This window comes from Palaemon carinicauda, chromosome 2, assembly GCF_036898095.1.
Source record: "Palaemon carinicauda isolate YSFRI2023 chromosome 2, ASM3689809v2, whole genome shotgun sequence".
In the NCBI taxonomy this organism is placed as follows: Eukaryota; Metazoa; Arthropoda; class Malacostraca; order Decapoda; family Palaemonidae; genus Palaemon; species Palaemon carinicauda.
In genome coordinates this window covers 133,397,831-133,406,807 of record NC_090726.1, presented here as the reverse complement: position 1 = coordinate 133,406,807, position 8,977 = coordinate 133,397,831, and positions in this window count along the sequence as shown.

Below are 8,977 nucleotides of genomic sequence, written 5' to 3'. Positions count from 1 at the left end.
AGGTAAAAAAAACTAATGCTAGAGATAAGGCACCTCAAAATAGAGGCCAAAAAGCCCTTAGTGCTAGAAATAATACACCTCAAAATAGAGGTAAAAAAGCCCATAATGCTAGAGATAAGGCACCTCAAAATCAGAGGATAAAAATCCCCTAATGCTAGAGAGAAGTCACCTAAAATAGATGACATAAAGCCCCTAAAGCTGAAGTTAGGGCACCTAAAAATAGAGGTAAAAAAGCCCCTAATGCTAGAGATAAGGCACCTCAAAATAGAGGTAAGCAATCCCCTAATGCTAGATATAAGGCACCTCCAAATCAGAGGTCACAAAGCCCGTCTATGCTAGAGGTAAGGCACCTCAGAATATAGGCCATAAAGCCCCTAAATCTAAAGTTACGGCACCTAAAAATAGAGGCCAAAGAGTTCCTAATGCTAGAGATAAGGACCCTCAACCTAGAGGTAAAAAAATCCCTTAATACTAGAGATAAGGCACCTCAAAATCATAGGTTAAAAACCCCTAATGCTTTAGATTAGGCTCCTAAAAATAAAGGTAAAAAGTTCCTAACGCTAGAGATAAGGCTCCTCAAAATAAGAGGTTAAAAAAGCCCCTAAAGCTAGAGATAAAGCACCTCAAAATAGGTCAAAAAGCCTTAATGCTAGAGATAAGACACCTCTAAATAGAGGGTATAAAGCCCCTAAAGCTAAAATTATGACACCTAAAAATAGAGGTAAAAAAAACCCTAATGCTAGAGATAAGGCACCTGAAAATAGAGGTCAAAGAACCTCAAATGCTAGAAGTAAGGCACCTCAAAATAAGAGGCCAAAGAAGCCCTGATGCTAGAGGTAAGGAATCTCAAATTGTGGGCCAAAGAGGTGCTATAATTAAATACAGCATATACTTTAGGTATTTTTTATGAATGAAATGACCCTGCTTCACCCAATTGGGTGGCGAACTAAACAGCCAGCATACCTCCTCCTCACCATGCAGGCTTCTGCTACTTAACACCCGTCAGTGAGTCCCAGACCTGTTATATATAGCCATCCATGTCTGGACTCCGATAGATCGGAAACAAATAAGGTTGTAACTTGGCAAGATAATATATATATATATATATATATATATATATATATATATATATATATATATATATATATATATATATATGACTAACACTCTTGATTTTAATTAATGTAAATATCAACCAAAATGGCATTTAATATCGAATTCTATCTTTGGGAGTGAATATCCACTAGAAATTCATTTATGATAACAGCTTCTGGCTGGGCAGAAATTCGAATCTATGACTCTTAGCCGAAACCATGCTTGCAGAGACTATAACCAACCATGCTATTAAGACGAATACAAGTTTATTACAAGTCTACCGTACATATTCCTGTCGAATTCAGGAATCTGTTCTTAGATTTGAAATAAACTCATCTCCACTATGATAGATGATTAGTGTTAGCAACACGTTGTTATTGATATAGATTCATGATAAATAACCACGTGTTAAAAACTCACTTATCAGCTATCATAGTGGAGAAGGCTTGTTTTCAAGTCTAAGAACAGATTCCTGAATTCGACAGGAATATGTACGGTAGACTTGTAATAAACTTGTATATATATACCATATATATATATATATATATATATATATATATATATATATATATATATATATATATATATATATATATATATATATATATATATATATATATATGAAAGAGGTATAGAGGGGTATCTCTTATTCTTTTAAAAATGCAATCGTTTTCGAGAATAGTTATCGAAAAATAAAATCACACCGATATATTTGAATTCCTAATTACATTTATATATAGAACATCCTTAAATACTGTGGGAACTGACTATTCCAGTTAAAGTACGTGGGAATGATATATTCTTTGCATTATTCTAGCAGCAGCTGCTCTCTCTCTCTCTCTCTCTCTCTCTCTCTCTCTCTCTCTCTCTCTCTCTCTCTCTCTCTCTCTCTCTCTAGTTCTTGAATAAGTTAGATAAGATCATAAGAACTCTCCAAATGCTTAAACTAAATCGCTCTACCAAAGAGCAAATGGAGTCTCTGCGAATGGACTAAAAAGTCTTTGAAACATCCAAAATCCTTGTAACTCTCTCTCTCTCTCTCTCTCTCTCTCTCTCTCTCTCTCTCTCTCTCTCTCTCTCTCTCTCTCTCTCTCTCTCCTATATATATATATATATATATATATATATATTACCTGTATCCAATATTTTATACTATTTAGATGTTCACAAGGATCATACAAGACCGCTAACTACTTTGCAAGTTGGTGTTGGAATTGTATTTCTTTCGGGTGAAGATCCCATGTTCCAAAGATGTTCAATGACCACCTAAAAACAATGTTAGAACGATATATGCCCGTTTTCATTGCGAGTTGGAATCATTGATATTAAATGTTATCAATAGGGGTATTATCATCATCATCATCACTTCATAAATGTTAATAAGCAAACCTCGTCAAACCATACATTAAGATCACCCAATTGCCACCTCTCCACCATCATATTTAACCCCCACCTGGTTATATCCTTCAACCCCCATCCCCAATGTTTGAGGTTTGAAGGTCTCACAGTTATGATAAGATCCTTCTGGTGGAAGTTTTTTAGTAAATGAAAAACAAAATACTAAGATGACAATATTTCATACAGTTTGATTTCCAGGTGTTTTAAAATTATATCAAAACTATAAATAACGAAGTAAATATGCGAAAGACTGATTGAACAAATATCGAGAGTAATGGATTCCTTGAAGAGCTTACCGGGGGAACACTTTTAAGGTGTTGGACATCAGGACATGAAACGACAAATAAAATCATAATAATACGAATACTCGATGCTACGGAAATATTTCCTTTTGCCTTGGGAAGGGTAAAGCCAGCTAGACTCGGACCTTCGAGCATTGAGCAATCGTTTGGATATGAGCGACTTGCCCAGATAATTTGATTGACTGACTGATTGATTAGGAGTTTTTTGTCATCCTGACATCTAAGGTTATTGACGCCGAACCAGATAATTTGAGTAAACAATGTGTTGATAGTTTAATATTCTATACCCTACATCCTATATACCACATCACTATAATAATGCACCAATGAACTTTCATTGCATGTTATTTCACATATTTAATGTCACCAATCACTTCTGAAACAATATAGATTATGTTAACTGATGATGCAATTTAAATCTCCAACCTTAAACTAATGTAATTGATATAGCAAATAATACTATTTTCTCTAAGAGGCCGGAGCCAAGTAGCCCGTGACAAAAGCTGACCCCAACCACACCGAGCTACGTGGCTCATGATCGAAATCAAAAGAAAACACTGAAATCAACAATTAGACCTTTAAACCTCATTACCATTGAAATTTTGAACAAAGGCCACTTATTAATGATTGGTGGCCCAATAGGTGCTATTTGAAATGATACATTATTAGCCCCTACATATAAAACGTAGACCACAGTGTGTATTTATGTGAGAGAGAGAGAGAGAGAGAGAGAGAGAGAGAGAGAGAGAGAGAGAGAGAGAGAGAGATAGAGAGAGAGAGAGAGAGATAGAGAGAGAGGAATTGCTTAATAAAATGCAAACGAAGGATATTTCCGTGTTATGAATATTGATATGAATAGTCAGTTCCAATATTATTCAAGACAAATTTTATATAGAAATAGGATAGGAAAATTCAAATAAAAAGTTGTGATAAAATCTTTTGATGGATTAGTTTCGAAATAATATTAGATTACATTTCTTAAAAGAATAAAAAAGTTCTCTCTCTTCATCGCATTTATTTGAGTGATATCGGTAATTTCCCTCCTCCTCACATTCGAACCATCCTAACGATGTCTCGGTTGTTTAACGTCGGCCACCTTTCAGGGCAAGAGGGGCATGATCTCTCTAAGTCAGGTCTGGCCAGGCGACACCGGTTTTGTTGCTGGGTGTACATTCACAATACTTCCCACTTATGGTAGATGGGATGAGAGAAATATTAAGAGGGAACGGTCTTAATATCCCAAAAGCATGGGAGCAATTGTAAGATATTATTATCATTATTATTACTTGCTAAGCTACAACCCTAGTTGGAAAAGCAGGATGTTATAAGCACAGGGGCCCCAACAGGAAAAATAGCCCAGTGAGGAAAGGAAACGGAAAAATAAAATATTTTAAGAACAGTAACATTAAAATAGATATTTCCTATATAAACTCTAAAAACTTAAGCAAAAAGAAAGGAGAAGAAATTAGATAGAATAGTGTGCTCAAATGTACCCTCAAGCAAGAGAATTCTACCCAAAGACAGTGGAAGACCATGGTACAGAGGTTATGGCACTACCTAGGATTAAAGAACAATGGTTTGATTTTGGAGTATCCTTCTCCTAGAAGAGCTGCTTACCATAGCTAAAGATAGGCGTAAATGGCCTAATTTTGGTAAATCTGATAAATTTCAATGTAGATTTATGAATTACTACTTTAATGTGGCTGAAAATATTGGTCTATATGCATGCATTATGATAGTACCACTTTCTAAACTACAATCCTAGTTGGAAAGGTATGAAGCTATAAGCCCAAGGGCTCCAACAGGGAAAATAGCCCAATGAGAAAAGTAAATAAGAAAACAGATAGTGTGCCTAAATGTAAGCTCAGACAATAGAATTCTAATCCAAGAAAGTGGAACACCATAGTACAGAGGCTATGGCACTTTCCAAGATTAGAGAACAATGGTTTGATTTTGGAGTGTCATTCTCCTAGAATAGCTGCTCACCATAGCTAAAGAGTCTCTTCTACCCTTGCCAACTATCGGTTATCTTAGTATTTTCATATGCATGAGGAAAGAGGAGAATGAGTAGAAAATAGGCCACATTATTCAGTGTATGTGTAGGCAAATGAAAAGAGAAGTCCAATAAAGTAAGATCTGGCAAGTCAATGGACCCTATAAAACTCTCTAGCACTAGAAGGTAGAGACAAAGATAGAAATTATGTATATATACTTACACATTCTCAAATTTTTTAATGCACAAGAAAAATAAATAAATTTGCATGTTCTGAAATAAAATTTTGACGATTACTAAAATTTGTTATAGTTCATCATAAAACCCAATATCCTTGGGTATGTTTTCTGTAACATTCATAAAATGGTACCGTTTTCTTCTTTATAAGTGTTATAAACTATAGCCTTTTTTCGTCGGGTAGTGGGTTTATGATCCATGCAAAAAGAAAGTTTGCATCATAATTAAACATAAAAACGAAAGTATAATTTATTAATTGCCACTGATATGTCCAAATTTCAACCATTTTTCTGGATCGAGGATAATACTTTGTTGTAATAGATGGCTGCTAAGGGTTGAATGTCTTTTTTTTTTCCTCTGACAATCTTTATGTTGTCTATTTTTTATATTATTATCTTTATTGTTAATTTTTCAAACACTATGTCGTCGAATATTTCATCATCTGTACCATATTTCTTGCAAAAGTTTCATCTCTCGTTTAATATAAGTCTTATAATTTTTGTATGAGCACTAAATTACCTTCAGAATAGAAATGACAATATTTATTTGAACCTTAATTAACTTCTAGTTCCCAGGTATATCATTTGTTTCCATTTGTATTACACTCATTTGAACATTCTGTAATCTAAATGGTAAGCAAAATTCTATTAACATAATGAAATACCCTACGGGAAATTGAAATCATTTGCCAGAAATTATATTTCAAATATCAATGGAAGTCTTTCGAAGGCTTCCAAACAACATGAAAAGTTTGAAAAATTATATAGCAATGGTTCTAATTTTTTTCCTTCTCTTCTTGTCGACATAGGACCTCCAAGACATTGGGATTAAAACATGTATTTTATGTTAACTGGTGTCAAATTACAAGGGTCACTGACCAACAAAATCTTTTATGTTTTTCTAGTTAAATTATAGACAGCAAAAACAGTATATATATATATATATATATATATATATATATATATATATATATATATATATATATATATATATATATATATATATATATATATATATATATATACATGGTCAGCTGAAAGCTAGGCAGGAGAATAATACTCAAAACAAGGTAGAATGAAAAAAAATTAAAATATTTCTTCAGAATAGACTGATCCCCGAAAATCTTAAAAGACTTTCTCAATAAGACAAATTTTGTAGATTTGAAGAAGTAACAGGCCGGAGGTGTTTCTCGAAAATAAATTTGCTGTCGAGAATCACACCTAAACTCTTAAAGGCGTTGTATATAGTTAAAGAAACATTATCATTATTGTGATCCGGATGTTTAGGAGCCACTGTACTCAACCTACTTACAATCATACTTCAAGTTTTGTTTGGGTTCAACTTAATACTCATAATTTGCACCATGTACTAATTTCAGCTAGATCTCTATTAATGAATTCAGCAACCACAGATCTGCATTCAGGTAATAGATTTGATGAAAAAAAGAGTATCATCATTTGCATATGCAAAGTATTATAGGCCAAAACACATATGAAAAGTATAAAAAGTAACGGGCCAAGAACACTACCCTGAGGAACATCAAATATTACATTCCTATACTCAAAATGATGACCATCAACAACTATTCTTTATAATCTATTACTTAAGAAAATCAATAATAATGCCAAGAAAACACCCACCTACTCCCAACTGTTTGAGTTTGAAAATAAGGGCATCATGATTAACACGGTCAAAGACAGCACTGATATCAAGACCAACCATACGAACTTCCATATATCGTTCCCGCAACAAACGCTGAATTAATTTTGAAATTGGAGAGAATAATTCACAAACATCGCCGTAGAGTCAAATTTCTTGTTGCCGACTTATTGATTTCTGGATCGAAATCAAGAGTAATGATTGTTTACAAATATCAGCAACACAAATTAAATGAATGATGTTCTTGGTTAAAATTTGCATAATACTTCCCCATTGAAATTAAATTGTTCTTCATAGACAGTAGCGGAATACAATCATAGAAAAATTTTCACCATTATTAGATGATAAACAAAGCATTTCTATCGTTTGGTTGAGTTGTGATATTCTTAAGGCTATCATGCCACATGGGCTTTTACCATGACTTTTACCATCAAAAACTCCATAAACAACACTTGCATTTAACTTTAAATCCTCTGTAAAGAAAATATTGCTGTATTTGCATGCTCCGAAAAAAAATTTAAAATAAAACTCTTATTTCCTTTAATGATTTATCCCTCATTATCCAAATACAATGTTAACAAAATTTGACAAATGGTAACTTTCAAGCAGGTGTAGTGGGAATTTAAGTAGGCAAATGTTGTCTTTTTAAATATTCAGTTTCAAAAAATCCTTTTAAATCTTAAGCTAAAAATCATATAAACTTAATATTTGTAGTTACAAAGGCCGAAGAATTGGTTATTTCTGGCACAGTATCTAATTAATGAAGATAGGCTATGTCAATCAAGGGGTATGTATCCAGCATTAACAAGGAGACTTAAAATGACCCAGACGTAAAACGAACTCGAGCACGGAGTGCTGAATTTGAAATTTAAGCAGATTTGGCGTAGCTGAAGAATATATTTCACAGCCAAATGAAAGGTTGAAATAATAGGGGCTTTGGGAATTTCCAGTAATGCATGTTTGTCTTCTCTCCATTTGGTCTTAAATAATATTTCCAGGATATGCAAAGCTTGTGGTGTTTTATTTTTATGTTTTAGATGGGGAACACTAGCAAGTGTCCTTTCAAAGATTGGACCAAGGAAGCATACTTCTTCAACACTCGAAATTCTGACCTGACGGTAGTGGGTTGGATCAGGATGTATGTCTTGAATACGACAAATTCGCACAGCTCTAATTCTGATGAAGATTTTGAAACCTTGCTTCTCTGCCCAACTTACTGTTGTGTGATTTGAGAGTTGTAGTTTTCTTTACGACATTGACATTGACAAGCCATCTACAAATAGTATACTTAAGACCTCACTAAGTATAACAGTTGTTACACCATTTACAGCAAGGCCAATATATTGACACTGCATACTACAAAGCAGAACACCATCCAGGTTCACTTTTCAGATAATAGTGTTTTCCTATCGACCTGGAAATAGCTCAAGTGATAAAAGGCTTTAATGAAATGGGATAATTTGTCACGTTAAGTGCAATCATGCAAGTGTCTTGAGCATTTCACAAATAATATAGTTCAATTATATTTTCTATGCCAAAGAAAACGGTTAAATGATGATGCGCGAAAGCAAGATCTAAAATTCTATCCATCTTGCCTAGTGTTCTTTACACGCATTGATTTCTAATTGCAATGAAGTGCTTATATTAGGTTTTTCTGAATACATACTGTTAATATGATAAAAAACTCATTAAGCTCTAGATACTAAACTAGGCGTGCGTTAATCATCTATTCCATAATTTACATAAACAACAACTTGGCGCAATTAACAGGTAACTGGCTAGTAAATGATAATGTTCTTCTCTAGGAGTAAAAAAAATTGCAAAACACTAGCTGTTACCCATGTGCATGGGTATACCGTTGTGCATTCTTTATTTTTTTTTACACTTTTATAACCAATATCATGTAATCTAGGAATGGTGTAGCCACTGCTTGGTAAAATAGTATGAATCTTTCTTTGAAAGGCATAATTATAAATTTCATGGGTATTTGGTAAATCTAGGGTTTTCTATTGTCCAGGGGAAATCTGATTTTGGAGACCTTGGCAAAATGTTTTGCAAATGCTTCACTTACTTCCGTTATGATAGTTATGTGAGCGAAAATAAGGATTTTAGGTAATAATCAATATCAGTTACCATGATAAACCCCTTTACTCTGAAATTGAAAACAAAAGTACAATCATTAATTACATAATTACAATGGGCCTCAAAGAGGCATGGTCCTGTCTCTCTCTCTCTCTCTCTCTCTCTCTCTCTCTCTCTCTCTCTCTCTCTCTCTCTCTCTGCTTGGAGATCA